Source organism: Ictidomys tridecemlineatus, chromosome 1, assembly GCF_052094955.1.
Source record: "Ictidomys tridecemlineatus isolate mIctTri1 chromosome 1, mIctTri1.hap1, whole genome shotgun sequence".
Classification (NCBI taxonomy): domain Eukaryota; kingdom Metazoa; phylum Chordata; class Mammalia; order Rodentia; family Sciuridae; genus Ictidomys; species Ictidomys tridecemlineatus.
In genome coordinates this window covers 8442335-8460106 of record NC_135477.1, presented here as the reverse complement: position 1 = coordinate 8460106, position 17772 = coordinate 8442335, and the positions used below count along the sequence as shown (strand labels likewise).

Sequence of the window (17772 nt, the reverse complement as noted above, 5' to 3'; positions counted from 1 at the left end):
AGGTCACACTGCAGTCTGTGAATTAATGCCTTCGGTACCGACTGTGCGACGGTTTGCAAACAAATTTATCTGCAAGAGAACGAAGCTTCGTTTTAAAGATCCTTGCGCCTCGCAGCTCGGGGCGATGACATCAGAGAACCCGGAGTTCCACCTCCAAGCCAAGCCTCGCGGTCCTTGAGAACTACGCATCCCAGGATGCACGGCGGCGCAGGGGCCCGCACTCCGCGCGCGCCCCGCCCCGGCGCGCCCCGGAACGCGCCCTGGAACCAGGAAGACGTCTGACGCCCGGCTCGCCACGCCGCCGGGCGCGCGCGGGGCCTGCCGGGACTTGGAGTTCTCGCGCACTGGGAGTGCCCGCTCCGGAATCTCAGCCGCCGTCTGGGGGCTGAGGCGACGCGGCCGCGCGTGCGCAGTGCGCGGGCGGGCCGTCGTGGGCGCCGCTCCCGGCCTCTGGGTGCCTGTAGGAACCGGGGCCGCGGCGGCGCGGGTGCTCCGGGCCGAGGCCGCGGTAAGGTGGGGCGTGTGGAGCGCGGCCGCGCCGGGGCGGGCGAGGAGGGAGACGAGGCCGGATGCGGAGCGAGGCGGCGGCGAGCGGGAAGCGGCCGGGCGTCCGCCGCGGGGCTGGCGGGCCGGTGAGCGCGGGGCCGCGCCCCCTCCCGCGCGCAGTGCACCTGACGAGGCCGCGGGGCCGGCTCACCTGCGCGCGGGCAGCGGGCGGCGCCGGGCGGGCAGGGCGGGGGCCGCGGAGCCCTCGGAGCCCTCGCCGGGAAGCGCGGCGGCCCCTCCCTCCCTGTCTCCGAGCAGCGCCCGGCAGCTGTCCGGGGATTCCCGGCGGCGGCGCCTGTCGAGTGGCGCGGCTCCAGGTCGCGCCCGGCCGACGGCGCTGGGCATCCTCATCCGGGCATCGACTGCGCCTTCCCTTCGGGGTCGCCCCGGCGGACGTCGCGCAGGCGGGGTGACTTGCCCTCGCGCTGCAGGGGTGCAGACGGCCAGTGGGAGAACCGACTGGTTTGCCCAAGGTCACGCCGGTGGGACCAGGGAGGCGACCCGGAGCCGGGTCTGGGGGCTTGGACACCAGCCTGCAGCCGCCGCCGCCGACGGGCGGTCCCGCGGGGTTGGTGGTTTGTCTCCGATGCTTTCTATTGACCTCGGGTGGACGAGCCGAGGGGAAAGTGGTGTCCGGACGAAAGCGGTCCTGCTCTCCAGGTGTTGGCAGCCGTTGTGGGTTCTAGGTGGGCCGCGCGCCGAGGGCGGGTGGCAGTTCCCAAACTCTGCTGCTCTGTGGGGGGCAGGTCCGAGAGCAGGTTTAAGGAGCCCTCGTTCAGGCAGTTTGTGCCATTTTCGCCTTCGAGTCCTCGGTAATAACTGGTTTCTTTACTTTGTTGTTGATGGCTGTTTGCTTTAATCAGATTTTCTTTGCCTTAAGTAAGTCACTGCCCTTTGCAAATTAGTTTTCTAACAAGAAAACCTTATTTCCTGTGTGTTTAATGACTGGAACAAGTAGCACACTCTGAGGTTTCTACCATTGTCTTTCATCTTGGAACTACTGAGCCATCTGCATTATTTCCCGCCGAGCACCGAGCGCACATACTTTCTGTGTTTAATGCCATTAAAAGAATTTACCGCAAAATTTGGGTGAGTGATATGTGATTCGGAGAAAAAGTTTGGAGAAAAAAAAAAAACTCACAATTTTGTAAAACTATTTTCCTTTGGAATCTGAAGAACTTGAACCATTATTTCAGAAATATTAAGACTTATCCTAAGATACCTGTTACTTTTCACACTTCAGTTTTTTTCATATTGACACATTTGAGGCAAAAAATATTTCCGCAAATAAGTTTGTGTGAATATACCTGATCTGGTCAAAATCTTCCTAAGAGACATTACGTTTTAGAATACTGATACACTTAAACAGGAGTATTAAACTTGGCAGAGTGGCAGTTAATTTATTTTATAGTGCTATAAAATGGACAACGTATCCATTGACAGGTTTCTCTTGAGAGTAAACTGCATCAGGGTATATGGCTGTGGATTTGGGCTAAGCAGAGGAAAACTTCTGCATCACTAAGAAGATGAGACAAACGTGTTGCTTTCATCTCACTTTATCTTGTTAATTTGTAGTTTTGTTTTAGTTGGGGTGTGGGGGGTGGAGAGCAGGTTTTTGTCTTTTTTTTCTTTCCAGATTTAGCGATGTAAGAAAATAGAAAGAGGTGATAGTAAATTTGAGTTTGTCTTAAACTAGGAAAGACAGTGGAACAGGATAAGTATACAATTGTGAGGAAACTGCCATGAGTTCATAAGCCGGAAGGACCTTTTTAGAAGCATTTAAGGTTGTTAAGAATAGCATTGGGTTTTTTCTTTAAAAAGTCATTGTGGGCATTATTCAAATGCTGGTTGATAATCTCTGGGATGTAATGTTATTGAAGATTTCCAGGAAGATACTTGGGAAAGGCGGGGAAACATTTTACATTTTCAGAGGGACTTTTTCCTTAAAAATACTTGCTAGAGCTTTTTAAAAATTGACATTATTGCCTGAGCCTGAAAGTTTTTGTTATTCATAGTCATACTCCAAATCCCACAGTTTATTTGCCTGTATAATTTGTAACCCAGAGTGAGATTTAAGCAGAATTTATAAGCATAATTTAAGTTGAATTTTTACATCGATGTTTTGCTTAATGTTAGTTACTCTTATTTTTGTTTAAATAAGCCTGTCATTTAAGAATGAGGGAGATTGGGGCTGGGGCTGTAGCCAAGTGGTAGAGTGTCTGCCTCTCACATGTGAGGCACAGGGTTTGATCCTCAGCTCCACATAAAAATAAAGATATTGTGTCCATCTACAAATAAAAAGATATTTAAGGAAAAAAAAAAAGAATGAGGAAGACAGTTTTGTCAATAGAATGTACTAATTATTCACATGTGACAATAGCTACATTTTGTTTTTATTAGATAAAAAAATTATCTAATTTAATAGATAGAAAATTTTGAATACTATAACAGTAACTGCCTTAAGTACTTCTCCCTTGTGCCAGAACTGTGAGCTAATACACAAATTTTTTAAAACATGCTTGAGCAGTGTACTTTTGGTAATATTAAAACGTAATTTTTAAATTTCAAGATTTTTTTAAGCCTAATTTCAGGTCTGCAATAAGTAGATTCAGAATATAAATATTAAAATTTAGTTTTAGAGATTTTTTTTGACTATTTGTGAATACCCATCCTTTAGAAACTTACTGACATGGCGTCAGAAAGAACTTCATGGAGCAGGGGCTTTTGTAGCTTCCAGTGCTTGTCTGTAATGTTTATATAATTTTAAAAACATACATATGGGATGTTTTTATGTGAAAATAAAGTTCACATTGGTATTTGCTGAAGTAAAGTCACTTTTTAAAAAGCTCTAGCAAGTATTTTTAAGGAAAAAGGCCCTCTGAAAATGTAAAATGTTTCCCACCTTTCCCGGTATCTTAAAATTAATGAGTAATAAAACTGTTGAAGTAATATTTTTTCCTTGTAGGTACGATGTGCATTTGTAATTCCTAGAAGATATTTAAGCAAACATTTGTTTACTGTTTATTTTAGAATAGCCTTTTTGACTAGTTGAATAGCTTTGTTTCAGAAAGATACTGTTTTGGGGAATTTTTATGTTAAACTTTCTTTGAACTGCAATTTTTGTTCAGCGTAAGAGAATTAGAGTCATTTAGGATTTTTAATTGAATATGGTTTAGAATAAAATATTATTCCCAAATGCAGCTCTGTCGGACTTGTCCATCTGATAGCTCTTTATTCTCCCAAAAGTTAAGAGTTTTACTAAATCTTTAGGCATTGTACATTTTTATAGTTTTTAACCATTGAGTTCTAGATTCTGGATTCATTTAACCTCTTCTTGAAGAACAGACAGTTATAGACAGTAGAGTTGAGCAGTTTCAGAGACCTTCTAGCGTAGTTATTACGCAGTACAGGAAATCACTCTTGAGAATTCCCACGGCATGTGTTCCTTCCCATTCGTGTGTCATCGAGGTACTGAGCAGTCCAAAACTGGTGCAAACAAAAAGACAGTTTTAACTTTCACCATTCACTGCTTTCAACTGTGCTTTGTAGGATCTTCTTCTCCCTCCTCCCTCTGCCTCATGACATCATGGGTAAATGATAGCTTTTCTATCATTTACAGCTATTAAAAGCTCCAGTCTATTCTAGTTTAAACCTTCAATCTCATATTCAGTTTAGAACTCCTTTCCTCTCTTACTCAGGGTCTGGCTGCAGCAGCACTTGGGGAAGGGGGGATTGTGGTATGCTCTAGGATGCCTCTTTTCTTTTAAGACATCTACTTGGACAGGAATTACTCAGAAGAGAAATGGAAAAAGGCAAGTATTTCTTACCAGTTTCTCCTAATCCCTCAACCTCCTTTATTTGTGTGTGTGTGTGTGTGTGTGTGTGTGTGTGTGTGTGTGGACACGTACTAGGGATTGATCTCAGGAGCATTCTACCTCTGAGATGGTCCTCAGACCATTTTATTTTTTGAGATGGTCTCACTCAATTGCCCAGCTTGGTCTCAGACTTGTCATCCTCCTGCCTCAGCCTCCCAAGTCGCTGGAATTATAGATATGTGCCGTCACACCCAGCTGAGATATGAAACTTTGTTGGGTCCAAAGGTCTCATGATTAACGATGGCAGGCCATTGATATCCACTGGTGAACAACCACACTGACATTTTTGGTGAACTCTTGCCAGGAGACTCCCTACTGCACATAGTTCCTGGGTATGAAATTCTCTGTAGCTAAACCTTTTCCAACCCACACACCACTTGTCTATTCCTGTGAGCGTGGAGTGTGGGTGAGTTTGGGTGAGGATCTTTTTGCTCTGTGTGCAGATTTTTTGATAATGGCAAGACTGCTCAAGTTTAGGTGCTTCTGCATTTCCCCCTAATCCCACTGAAAACTCACTTCCTCTGATGCCATATGATGTCTTATAGACTGCATAAGTATGTGCCCTTTTTCTGTATCCTTCTACTTCCCATCCATTCTCCTTGTTCCCCTGTTCAAATAGACAGGCAGTCACTCAGTCTACCCAATATTTAGACACTGAAATGGAGGATGAGATGCCAGTCTCTCCTCCTTCTGGGTACTTTGATCTTAGTGAGTGATTTTTCTTGGAGGCCTCCACCTCTGTTTTTGGGTGAACACCACCTTATGACTCCTGTGTTCTCTCTGAAGACTTGGAAGATATCTAATTCTTTCCTCTCCTCTGCCACTTGCTTCCATAGAGGGCAGGTGGTGGTTAGGGTGCCAGGGCCCTGAGGTGTTTGTGTGTAGGGAGATGAGGGGGCCAAAACACCACAGAGATTTGATCTTTTTTTTTTTTTTTGGTACTGGAGATGGAACCCAAGAGTGCTTTACCACTGAGCTACATCCTCAGTCCTTTTTATTTTTTATTTTAAGACAATCTCACTAAGTTGATGAGGATGGCCTTGAACTTGCCATCTTCCTACCACAGCCTCCTGAGTTGCTGGAATTATAGGCTGTACCAGCGTGCCTTGATCCTTGATGTTTGTATAATCCATTCTCTTTCCACAGATTCAAACCAACCACAGTTAAAAAATATTCGAGAAAAAAAAATTGCATTTTTACTAAACATGTAGAGAGACTTTTTTCTTGTCATTATTCCTTAACAAACAATATAGTCACAACTCTTTACGTAGCACTTATGTTGTATTAACTATTACACTATAAATATCCTGGGTATGCTTTTTAGTACAGGGAGGATGTACATAAGTTATGTGCAAATACTATGTAATTTTATATAAGGGACTTTAGCATCCACCTAATCCTTATGGATAAGGAGGGAATGACTATCTTAGCTTTTTTTTTTTTCCCCCCCAGATTTTGGGGCAACGGAACTATGTCCACTCGGCATCTAACAAACAATATGAAGTCCTGTAGGCCTAAGAATGTCTCACTGTGCAGAATTCAGTTTTTCCTTTTCTTTTATTTCTCTCTTTTTGATTTTTTTTTTTTGTTTTTTTGTTTTACTTCCTGGATCCTGACTGGTAAAGTGTTAACTTGTGTATATCTTAATTTATGACTCTTGTAAGATATCCCTACACCTAAGAGCCTAAATAAAGCTGAAGGACAAATTCAGGGGTTAATAATCTAATTTTAATTATTCCTGCCATATGCTGGCTTTCCTAGGAATATAAATCCAAACAGAAATACAGTATTGGAACTTTTCTCCTTCTGTTAGCTAAATAAACCTGTTAAATCTGCTAAGTGATTTTTTTATATGATGAGGAAAAAGTAACTTTCTATCTGAAAACATCAATATTTGATGTAGTAATATGGGTTTATTTAATACTTCATTCAGCAAATAGTTTTTGAGTGTCTTCCATGTGCCAGCTGCTGTTTTAGGTATTAGAGAAATAGACATGAATAACATTTAAAAAAAAAAATTCTTGCTCTCATGGAGCTTGTATTCCAGTGTGGAGAAACAGGCAAATAAATGGCGAAGTATATCAGTTTTTACTTATTGACAAATGCTAAGGAGAAGAGTAAGCAGGAAGGAGAGGGGAGGTAGGAAGAGGCAGGTCAGTTTGGAAGATTTCCAATTTTAGGTAAGGTCTTAGGGAATGCTTCATTAAAGAGCCATAGTTGAGTTAAAAGTTCTGAATGGGGCATCTTGTTTGGTGCTCCAGTAGCCAGATGAGTGAGCAACCCGGTGGAGGTGGGATGGGGTGAGCTGGGGTGAGCTGGGAAGTGACACCTATAGCTTTTATAAGGGCTTTGGCTTTTACTTTGAGTAGGATGGGGTCCTATTGAAATAATACTTCTTAACTTTGGCTGAACAATAGAATTATCTGGTCAAAAGAGTATTCAGGGCTGGAGGTACCAATTTGAAATCCTCACTCTTTAGACCTGTGAAACTAAGTGAGGTCACTGAGTGACAATGTAAATAGAAAGAGGTCCACAGTCTCCCTGAGACATTCCAACATACAAAGAGGTCTGGAAGATGAAGTGTCCATTAGGATTTCTGATATTCTTTAGAATAAAGACAATTACAGTTGTTTCATTTTTTAAAAAATAGATTTTTGGGAAATTGTTCACATTATTTAATTCACCCATTTAAAGTGCAGAATCCAGTGGTTTCTAGTGTATTTGCAGTTGTGCAGCCATCACTACAATCAATTTTAGAATATTTTTATCACTCTTGGACCTTCCATGCCTAGTCAGCTCATTTCCCTCTTATCCCCCATCCCTAGACAGCTGTTAATCTACATTCTATCCTCAAGGGTTTGCCCATTTTGGGTATTTCCTATCAAGGGAATCACATAAGGTGTATTCTACTGAGAGAGAAGTATTATCTATTAGGTAGATTTGATTCTAAATTGTTTAGTAAAGGTGGTAGGGCTCCAAAAGCTTTTCCATTGTAAAGATGCATTTTCCTCTTTAATACTTCAGTAAGAAAACTGGGGTGGGACTTTAAGGCTTTACTAATTTCTGTTCCCTAACAGTGTCTCATCTGGTGGTTATAGTGTTTATTAAAGATGTTTGCTTAAATTAATGAATATACTGGGATTGCAAAGTGGTGATTTTTTTTTTAATTACTGTTGTACTTTGAAAGATCATAAGTTTGTAGTTTGTAGTAATTCAGATACATTGTACAGAGGTTTTCCTTCTGTTTTGTGTTTGTACTTTTTTGTTTGCTGTGAAAATCTTAGTTCTTTTTTTTTTAGAATTTTTTAAATATTTATTTTTTAGTTTTCGGTGGACACAACATCTTTCTTTGTACGTGGTGCTGAGGATCGAACCCGGGCCGCACGCATGCCAGGCGAGCGCGCTATCACTTGAGCCACATACCCAGCCCAAGACTTGAGAATTTTTTAAAAAATATTTTTAGTTGTAGATGGACACAATGCTTTATTTTGTTTATTTAGTTTATGTGGTGCCTGGGGATCGAACCCAGGGCCTCACACATGCTAGGCAAATGCTTTACCACCAAGCCACAACCCCATCCCAGACTTTGGAATTTTGCCCGTGTGATAAATGAAAATCATATTTCTATGTAGTTCAGATATTTCTTTTTTTAATGTATTTTTAAAAACTTTTTAAAATTCTAATTTGTTATACATGACAGGAGAATGCATTTCAATTCATATTACACATACAGAGCACAATTTTTCATGTCTGTGGTTGTAAGGTAAATATTTCTTTCTTTTTTGGGGGAGATATTTTTTAGTTGTAGTTGGACACAATACCTTTGTTTTGTTTGTTTATTTTTACGGGGTGCTGAGGGTTGAACTGGGCACCTCGAACGAGTGCTCTGCTGCCGAGCTATAATCCCAGCCCTAGATATTTCTTGTTTTAGAAAATTTTTATTTTTATTATTATTATTACTTTTCTACTGGGGATCAAACCCAGCCCATTTTTTTTAAATTTTAATTTTTATTTTAAGGCAGGGGCTTGCTAAGTTGCTTAGGATCTTGCTAAATTGCTGAGGCTAACCTTGAAAATTGTGATTCCCCTGCCTCAGCATCCAGAGTTGCTGGGATTATAGACATGCACCACAGGTTTAGATATTTCTAAACTTTACTATTGTGGAGAACATCCACAAAAAGTAGACAAGAGTAATATAAATTGTCCTCATGCATCATCATTTAGCCCAAACTTCCTTCTCCATTTGTTCCCATCTCCACAATTATTTGGAAGCAAATCCCAGATACATTTTGTCTCGGTATCAATAGACATCTCTAAATGATAACCCATTTTATAACAGCAATAATACCATTATCACCACATAAATATCTTTTTTTAATATCATTAGACATTCAAGTTCCCCACATTTCTTAAATAGGATTTAAATAAGGTACATATGTTATAATAGGTTTAATCTTCTTTCAAAGTCTTTTTCTGGTTTGTAGGGTCTGACCAGTTCCTTTCTTCCTTACTGCTGTTTTTTTTTTTTTTTTTTTTTTGAGGGGGGCGGGAAGATACTGGGTATTGAACTCAGGGGCACTTGACCAACTGAGCCACATCCCCAGCCCTATTTTGTATTTTATTAGAGACAGGGTTTCACTGAGTTGCTTAGCACCTTGCTAAATTGCTGAGGCTGGCTTTGAACTCTCAATCTTGCTGCCTCTGTGTCCTGAGCCACTGGGATTACAGGATGTGCCCTGTGCCCGGCCTCTCCTATTGCTTTTTCATTTAATATTGAAGAAACTAGTTGTCCTAAGAAATTTCTGATAGGATAGATTTTTATCATTTGAATCCCTGTGGTGTAGTTTCTCATGCTCTTTCACTGCCTTCTGTGTTTCCTATATAGTAGAGTTGGATTTAGAGGATTGGATTCAGAATGTTTTTGTTTTTTCCCCCCAAAGTGTTCATAAATGGTGTCATACTCTTCTGTGAGGAAGTATAGGAAGTCCCCTTGCTTCTTTTTGTAACGTTAGTGGTAATGCCACATTTCTGTTTTTGTTTTTTGTTTTTTTTTAGATTTCTCTTATGCATGGTGTTAAACATCTTTTCACATATTTAAAGGCCATTGTTTAAGAAAGTGTTGTTTTAGTTTTAGATGGACCCAATACCTTTATTTTATTTGTTTTTATTTTAATGTGTTGCTGGGGATCAAACCCAGTGCCTCATGCATACTAGGCAAGAGCTCTACCACTGAGCCACAACCCAAGCCCTAAAGTTCATTTTTTTTTTTTAAGAGAGAGAGAGAATTTTTTTTAATATTTATTTTTCAGTTTTCGGTGGACACAACATTATCATTTTTATTTTTATGTGGTACTGAGGATCGAACCCAGCGTCCTGCGCATGCCAGGCCGCTTGAGCCACATCCCCAGCTCAAAGGCCATTTTTAAAGGCATTGTCTGTTCAAGTCTTTTACTCATTTTTTTTTCCTATCATACTTTTGATATATTTTCTTTGACCATTTTTGGTAAACTCTTTAAATGTTAGGGAGATGAGCACATTGTGATAAATAAGTAGCAAATATTTTTTACTTTGATTTCACTTATCAAGTTTTTGACAAGCAGAAGCTTTTGAAAAGTTACTTGTAGTCATTTATCAATGAAATGAGTTTTTATTTCTTCTGGATTTTTTTATTTCTGCTTTTTGACGTTATATACAGCTGTCTATTTAAAATGTACAGTTTAGCCATGTACATCTCTGTAACTCCAGAAACCAAGGAAGCTGAGGAAGGAGGGTCAGGAGTTTTAAAGCCAGACTCAGCAACTTAGCAAGATCCTGTCTCAAAAGTGAAAAAGGACTAAGGATGATGCTGAGGATCGATCCCAGCGCCCCACGAATGCCAGGCGAGCGTGATAGCACTTGAGCCACATCCCCAGCCCAGTAATTCTTTTTTACTGTAGAGCAGTCTTCAATTACATAGATATTACTCATTTTATTTATCTGTTCACCTGTTGATGCACATTCTGGGTTATTTCTAGTTTAGGATTTATGAATAGTCACTCTAAACTTTTGTCAGTCTTTGTGTGCATATGTTTTTCTTTCTCTTGGGTAAACAGGTAGGAATAGAATGACTGGATTTTAGGATAGGTATATGTTTGGTTTTATCGACAAAACTTTTTCTAAAGTGGTTGTACCATTTTACATTCCCATCTTCAGGGTATAAACTGGATGTTCTACATCTTTGATGACATTTTGTTATCAGTCTGTATAGTTTTATTTGTTCTGGTAAGTGTGTATATTTTTTTTAATTTAAACTCAGGATTATTGATTTATAATATAAATTTTATAAATATAAATTTTAAAATTTATAAACAATAAATTTTACCCATTTTAAAATGGGTCTAGTTCTGTGAGTTTTGGCATTTACATACAGATGCATAACCATTAGCAATCAAAAAAAGAAAATAATATTTTCCTCCTGTCCTTTGTTGTCAATTTTTCCCTCTGTTCCAAGTCCGAGCAATTCTGATCTGCTTTCCATCACTGTAGGGTTTTTTTTGTTTTGTTTTGTTTTGTTTCTTTTGTGGTGCTGGGGATTGAACCCTGCAAGGCAAGCACTCTGCCTATTGAGCTATTTCACCAGCCTCTTGTCTTTTTACTCTGCATGTGATTAAGGTCATGCAAATGTGGTATTTAGGCTTAATAGTTTTAAGACATTCATAGTCTTGTATCTCACCACAATTAGTCAGCTCTCCCACCTCCAGAATTACCTTCTGAAATGAACTTCTTCTACCCAGGGATCTCTTCTCCTGACTTCTTTAACTTAGCAAAATATGTTTGAGACTCATCTGTTTTATATATTAATAGTTAGTTCCTTTGTATTGCTAAGTTGTATTCCATTGTACTGGATATACCATTGTTAATTATTTACTCACCAGTTGAAGGACATTTGGGTTGTTTCTGGATTTTGCCAATTATGAATAATGCTCTAAAAGTTTACATGAACAAAAATACCTAGGAAGGGAATTGCTGTGCTGTATTATAAGGATTTGTTTAACATTATAAGAAACTGCTGCTAAACTGATTTCCAGAGTTGTACATTCCCACCAGGAATGTATGAGAGCTCATTTGTTCCACATTTTTTATAACATTTGGTATTGTCACATTTTTTGTCTTTGTTTCAGCCATTCTAGTAAGTACATGTAGTATCTCATAGTTTTTTTTTTAATAGCTTATAGACTAATGATGATGAACATCCCTTTTTTTGATGCTTATTTACTATTTGTGTGTCTTCTTCGTTCAAATACCTGTTGAGTCTTTTGCCTATTTTCCTGTTTGATTGTCTGCCTTACTGAATTGTAATAATTACCTGCCTGTCCTGGATCCCATTTTGTGGGTTGTTTTTATGTTTTTTTAATCCTAGTTGCTGGGGTTTGATGCATCACCCATCAGGCCAGATGTGGAACACCTGTAAAAACTTAAACTGAACAGCACATTTACTATTTACAAAATAATTATGGTTTGGGAGATCTATTCTTTTTAAAAAATATTTTTTATTTGTCGATGGACCTTTATTTTATTTATTTATATGTGGTGTTGAGAATCAAACTGTACCTCACACATGCTAGGCAAGTGCTCCACCACTGAACCACAACCCCAGCCCCCAAGAGATCTATTCTTTTGAAGAAAGGTAATAGATAAATGAGCATTTGGACATACGTGTTTGTAAACATACATTAAAAGGATATATAAGCTCTGGATTATAATTTCCAGCCTATTTTAATGCATCTGTATCAATTTTGTTGAAATATTTGCAGAATTGAAAACCTGCGACTCAGTGGAAGAGCAGACTTTTTTGGGGGGAGGTTGGGTACTGGGGATTGAACCCAGGGGCACTTAACCACCGAGCCACATTCCTAGCACTATTTTGTATTTTATTAGAGGCAGGGTCTCACTGAATTGCTTAGCACCTCTCTGAATTGCTTAGCACCTCGCTAAATTGCTGAGGCTGGCTTTGAATTCATGATCCTCCTGCCTTAGCCTCCTGAGCCACTGGGATTATAGGCAAGTGGCTAAGAGCAGACATTTTAAATTTTGATTAAATTCAATGCATCAGTTAGATGGTTTAGGCTTTTTATATATTATCTAAGAAATCTCTGTCTATCCCAGAGGCCATGAGGGCTTTATTTTTATATATATAATTTTTTTTTTAACATTTACTTAGTTGTATACATTACGCTTATTTATTTATTTTTATGTGGTGCTGAGGATCGAACCCAGGGCCTTGCACGTGCTAGGCAAGCGTTCTTCCGCTGAGCCACAACCCCAGCCCTATTATGTATTTTCTTCTGGAAGTTTGATAGTTTTTAGACTATAGCTTTGTGTGTGTGTGTGGCGGGGGTGCTGGGGATTTAACCCAGGGGTGTTTTACCACTGTGCTACATCCCAATCCTTGTTATTTTTTATTTTGAGTCAGTCTATCACTAAGTTGCTGAGAGTCTTACTAAGTTGCTGAGTCTGGCCTCAAACTTGCCATCCTCCTGCTCCCCCTCCTGAGTTGCTGGAATTACAGGTGTGCACCACTGTGCCTAACTCCTAATATTGGCTTTTGCTCTCTTTTTCACTTGGTACACATAGCTGTAGATTCATACATTTTTTTTAAAAAAAATTATTTATTTTTATTTGTTCAATTAGTTATGCATGACAGCAGAATGCATTTTGATTCATTGTACACAAATAGAGGACAACTTTTCATTTCTCTGGTTGTACACAATGTAGAGTTGCACCATATGTACACAATATGTATATTACTCTTGTACCTATGATAATGATGTTTATTTTACTTCACCATTTTTCCTGTTCCCATACCCCCAATTCTTCCTCCCTCCTCTTTGCCCACTCAAAGTTCCTCCATCTCCCCCCCATTATAGATTAGCATCCACTTATCAGAACATTGGCCTTTGTTTTTTTGGGAATTGGCTTACTTCGCTTAGCGTAACATTTTCTAACTCCCATTTATTTACCTGCAGATGCCATAATTTTATTCTCTTTTAATGCTGAGTAATATTCCGTTGTGTATATATACCACAGTTTCTTTATCCATTCACCTGTTGAAGAGCATCTAGGTTGTTTCTACAGTTTAGCTATTGTGAATTGAGCTGCTATGAACATTGATATTGCTGTGTCACTACAGCATGCTGGTTTTAAGTCCTTTGGATGTAAACCGAGGAGTAGGATAGCTGGGTTAAATGGTGGTTCCATTCCAAGTTTTCTGAGGAATCTCTTTATTGCTTTCCATACAGTTGCAACACTTTGCAGTGCCACCAGCAATGTATGAGTGTACCTTTTTCCCACATTCTTGCAAAGACTTACTGTTGCTTGTATTCTTGATAATTGCCATTCCGACTGGAGTAAGATGAAATCTTAAAGAGTAGTTTTGATTTGCATTTCTCTAATTAGAGAATTTGAACATTTTTTCATATATTTGTTTATCAGTTGTATATCTTCTGAGAAGTGTCTGTTCAGTTCACTAGCCCATTTATTGATTGGGTTATTTATTTTTTGATGCTGAGTTTTTGAGTTCTTTATATATCCTGTAAATTAGTGCTCTATCTGATGTGTATGTAGTAAAGATGTTCTCCCACTCTGTGGGCTCTCTTTTCACATTATTGATTGTTTCCTTTCCTGAGAAGAAGCTTTTTAGGGTGACTACATCCCATACATTCTTGATTTGATTTCTTGTGCTTTAGGAGTCTGGTTAAGGAAGTCAGGATTTTTTTCTTCTGTTAGGTTCAGGGTCTCTTGGTCTAATTCCTAGGTCCTTGATCCACTTTGAGTTGAGTTTTGTGCATGGTGAGAGAGAGTGGTTTAATTTCATTTTGCTGCATATGGACTTCCAATTTTCCTAGCACCATTTGTTGAAGAGGCTATCTTTCCACCAATGTATGTTTTTGGTGCCTTTGTCTAGTATAACTGTATTTATATGGATTTTGTTTCTGTGTCTTCTATTCTGTACCAGTGGTATACTTGTCTATTTTAATGCCAATACCATGCCATTTTTGTTACCATAGCCCTGTAGTATAGTTTAAGGTCTTGTGTTATGATGCATCCTGCTTTGCTCTTCTTGCTAAGAGTTGCTTTGGCTATTCTGGGTCTCTTATTTTTCCAAATGATTGCTTTTTCTATTTCTATGAGGAATGTTATTGGGATTTTAATTGGACTTGCATTAAATCTATATAATGCTTTTGGTAGTATGGCCATTTTGACAAAATTAATTTTTTCTTTCCAAGAACATGGGAGATTTTTCCATCTTCTAAGGTCTTTGTTGTCTTTCTTTGGTGTTTTCTAGTTTTCATTGTGTAGGTCTTTCAACTCTTTTGTTAGATTAATTCCCAAGTATTTGATTTATCAGTTTTGTTGGTTTGTTTTTTCAAAAGAACCAGTTTTGGTTCTAGTTAACTTACTTTATTGTTTGTTTTCTTTTTTTTTTTTTTTTTTTTTTTTTTTTGACACTGGGGATTGAACTCAGGGCCATTCAACCACTGAGCCACATTCCTAACCCAATTTTATATTTTATTTAGAGATAGGGTATCACTGAGTTGCTTAGTGCCTTGCCATTGCTGAGGCTGGCTTTGAATTTGTGATCCTCTTGTCTCAATCTCCCAAACTGCTGGGATTATAGGCATGCGCCACCACGCCTGGCTATTGTTTGTTTTCTATTTCATTAATTTCTTTTTTTTAATTTTTATTTTTTATTTTAGTTTTAAGTGGACACAGTATCTTTATTTTATATTTATGTGGTTCTGAGGATTGAACTCAGTGCCTCAAGCATGCTAGGCGAGAACTCTACCACTGGGCCACAACCCCAGTCCTCATTAATTTCTTTTCTAATATTTATCATTTCTTTTTCTATTTTGTTAAATTTTCTTTGGTACCAAAGATTGAATGAACTCAGGAACACTTAAACACTGAGTCACATCCCTAGCCCAGTTTTGTATTTTATTTGGAGATAGGGTCTCACTGAGTTGCTCAGTGCCTCAGCCTCCCAGGCCGTTGGGATCACAGGGGTGTGCCACCACACCCGGCTATTTTGTTAATGTTTAATTAGGTCTATATGACAGCAGAATGCATTTTGATTCATGGAACACTACTCTTCATTTCTTTAGTTGTACACTATATAGTGTCACACCATGTGTGCAGTGATACTTGTACCCAGGGTAATGATGTCCATCTCATTCCACCATCTTTTCTGTTTCCATACACCCTCCTCACCCCCCTCCTCCTTTGCCCCATCAAAGTTTCTCCATTTTTCCTACCCTTCTCCTCCCAGTTATGGATCAGCATTCACTTATCAGAGAACATTCGGGCTTTGGTTTTTTAGGATTGACTTATTTCACTTAGCATGATATTCTATTTTGTTAAATTTAACTGTTCTTTTTTAGCCCTTTTTGTAACCAATTAAGGTGGCACTTAACATCATTGATTTTAGAGCCTTTTTTCTGATGAGAGCATTTTAAAGCTGTAAATTTTCCTCTAAAACACTTCTTTAATTGCATCCCACACAATTTGACCTTTTTCTTTTTCATTTTCATTCAGTTAAAAAGATTTTTGCATTTCTCTCAATTTTTTTTTCTTTCATCTGTGGTTTACTTAAATGTACATCATCTTAATTTTCAATAGCTGTCCAGGTGATAATTCGATCTATAGAATTAAAAACTAACAAAAATCCAGAATGTTGTATGGTAGTATATACCTGTAATCCTAAAACCACAAATTCAGGGCTAGTCTCAGCAATTTAGTGAGACCCTCAGCAACTTCATAAGACCCTGTCTCAAGATTACAAAACTGAAAAGGACTGAGGGGGTACCTTAGTGATAAAGCACTCCTGGGTTCAATCCCCAGTACCAAAAAGAAAAAAAAAATCCAGCAGGTTATAATAATAATACAATTCCTTGAATGTTTTATGCCGATTTCTCATTCCCAATTCACAAATCTGAAATGCTGTGAAATCCCAAACCATTTGAATGTTATGTTGGCACTCAAAAAGTTTCAGATCTCCACTGGGCATGTGGTATATGTCTTGTAATCCCAGCTAGTCTGGAGTCGGAGGTAGGAGGATCATAAATTCCAGGCCTTCTGGGCAATTTATTGAGATCCTGTCTCAAAATAAAAAAGGGTTGGAGATGTAGCTCAGTGGTAGAGTACTTGCCTAGCATGTGTGAGGCTCTGCATTTAATCTTTAGTATCTTACAAAAACAAAATTGTTTCAGATCTTGGAGCATTACAGATAGCAAATTTTTTGATTAGGAATGCTCAACTGGTAAACTCTATGCAAAAATCCCAAAATTCTAAAAACTCTGAAACTTGAAATGCTTCTGGACCAAAGTGGGTAAGATTGTGTTTTTTTTTTGTTGTTGTTTTGTTTTGTTTTGTTTTGTTTTTGGTGTGTGTGTGTGTGTGTGTGTGTGTGTGTGTGTGTGTGTGTGTGTCTTCTAAGAACAATTCATTGTCTTCCACTGTTCTTTGAATTGACCCAGCTCACTTGGGCAGTTTCTTCCCGGGCTCCCTCATGCAGTTGCTGTCACACGGCAGCCATCACTCCAGTCCTCTGCAGCTTGACTAGGCTGGATGATCACCAGAGCCAGCCTCTTGCTCTGCTGGCATGGCCAGGACAGCTGGGTGTGGGCTGGCCACTTCTCTCCACACAGCTTCTCTGTGGAATAGTTGGCTTTTACACAACATGGGGGTCTTAAAATTAGTCTCATTTTGCATATAAGTTGTTTTTACATAGGTAATTTATCTGATCTACTTTTTCAAAATAAGTAAGGTAGGTCTTATGTAATTTTATGTTTAACTTTTGAAGAACTGTCAAGCTGTTTCACACAGCTGTTGTACCATTTTACATTTATACCAGTAATGGAGAGTTTCAATTTCTCCATGTCCTTGCCAACATGCTATTTTCCTGTCTTAATTATAGCCATTCTAGTGGGTATGAAGTGGTATCTCATTGTGGTTTTGGTTAGCATTTCCCTAATGGCTAATTAAATTGCGCATCTTTTTGTGTTATGATTGGCCATTTTTATTTCTTCTTTGGAGAAATATCTCAAGTCTTTGTCCATTTTTAAATTAGTTTTTTTTTGTTATTGAGTTATAAGAATTATTTATGTAGTTTGAATGCTAGATCCTTATTAGATATATAATTTGAAGATAGTTACTCCCTATAGATTGTCTCTTCAAAATATATATATAATATGAATGACACCCCCCCTCCCCCGCATCTGGGATTGAACCTAGAAGCACTTAACCACTGAGCCACATCCCCAGACCTTTTTATATTTTATTTTGAGACAGGATCTCACTAAGTTGCTTAGGGCTC

At 39.1% G+C, this 17772-nt stretch overlaps 1 protein-coding gene and 1 non-coding gene across 11 annotated transcripts in view; one reads left to right on the top strand and one right to left on the bottom strand.

Moving 5' to 3' along the window:
* Positions 1-335: 335 nt before the first annotated feature.
* Plekha1 (pleckstrin homology domain containing A1) overlaps positions 336-17772 on the top strand; it is a 57506-nt gene continuing 40069 nt past the window's right edge. For 3 of the 10 annotated variants that reach the window (XM_078014757.1, XM_078053204.1, XM_078052788.1), the window contains exon 1: positions 340-508. The gene's annotated coding sequence lies outside the window, so the exon portion shown is untranslated. Of the gene's footprint in view, positions 509-610; positions 633-1103; positions 1233-17772 lie in introns of those variants that run through there. The other 7 variants (XM_078015278.1, XM_078015751.1, XM_078052403.1 and 4 more) reach the window with 7 other exon arrangements.
* Trnat-agu (transfer RNA threonine (anticodon AGU)) lies at positions 9594-9665 on the bottom strand. Its single transcript has one exon. It is a non-coding gene; the product is annotated as a tRNA-Thr (tRNA).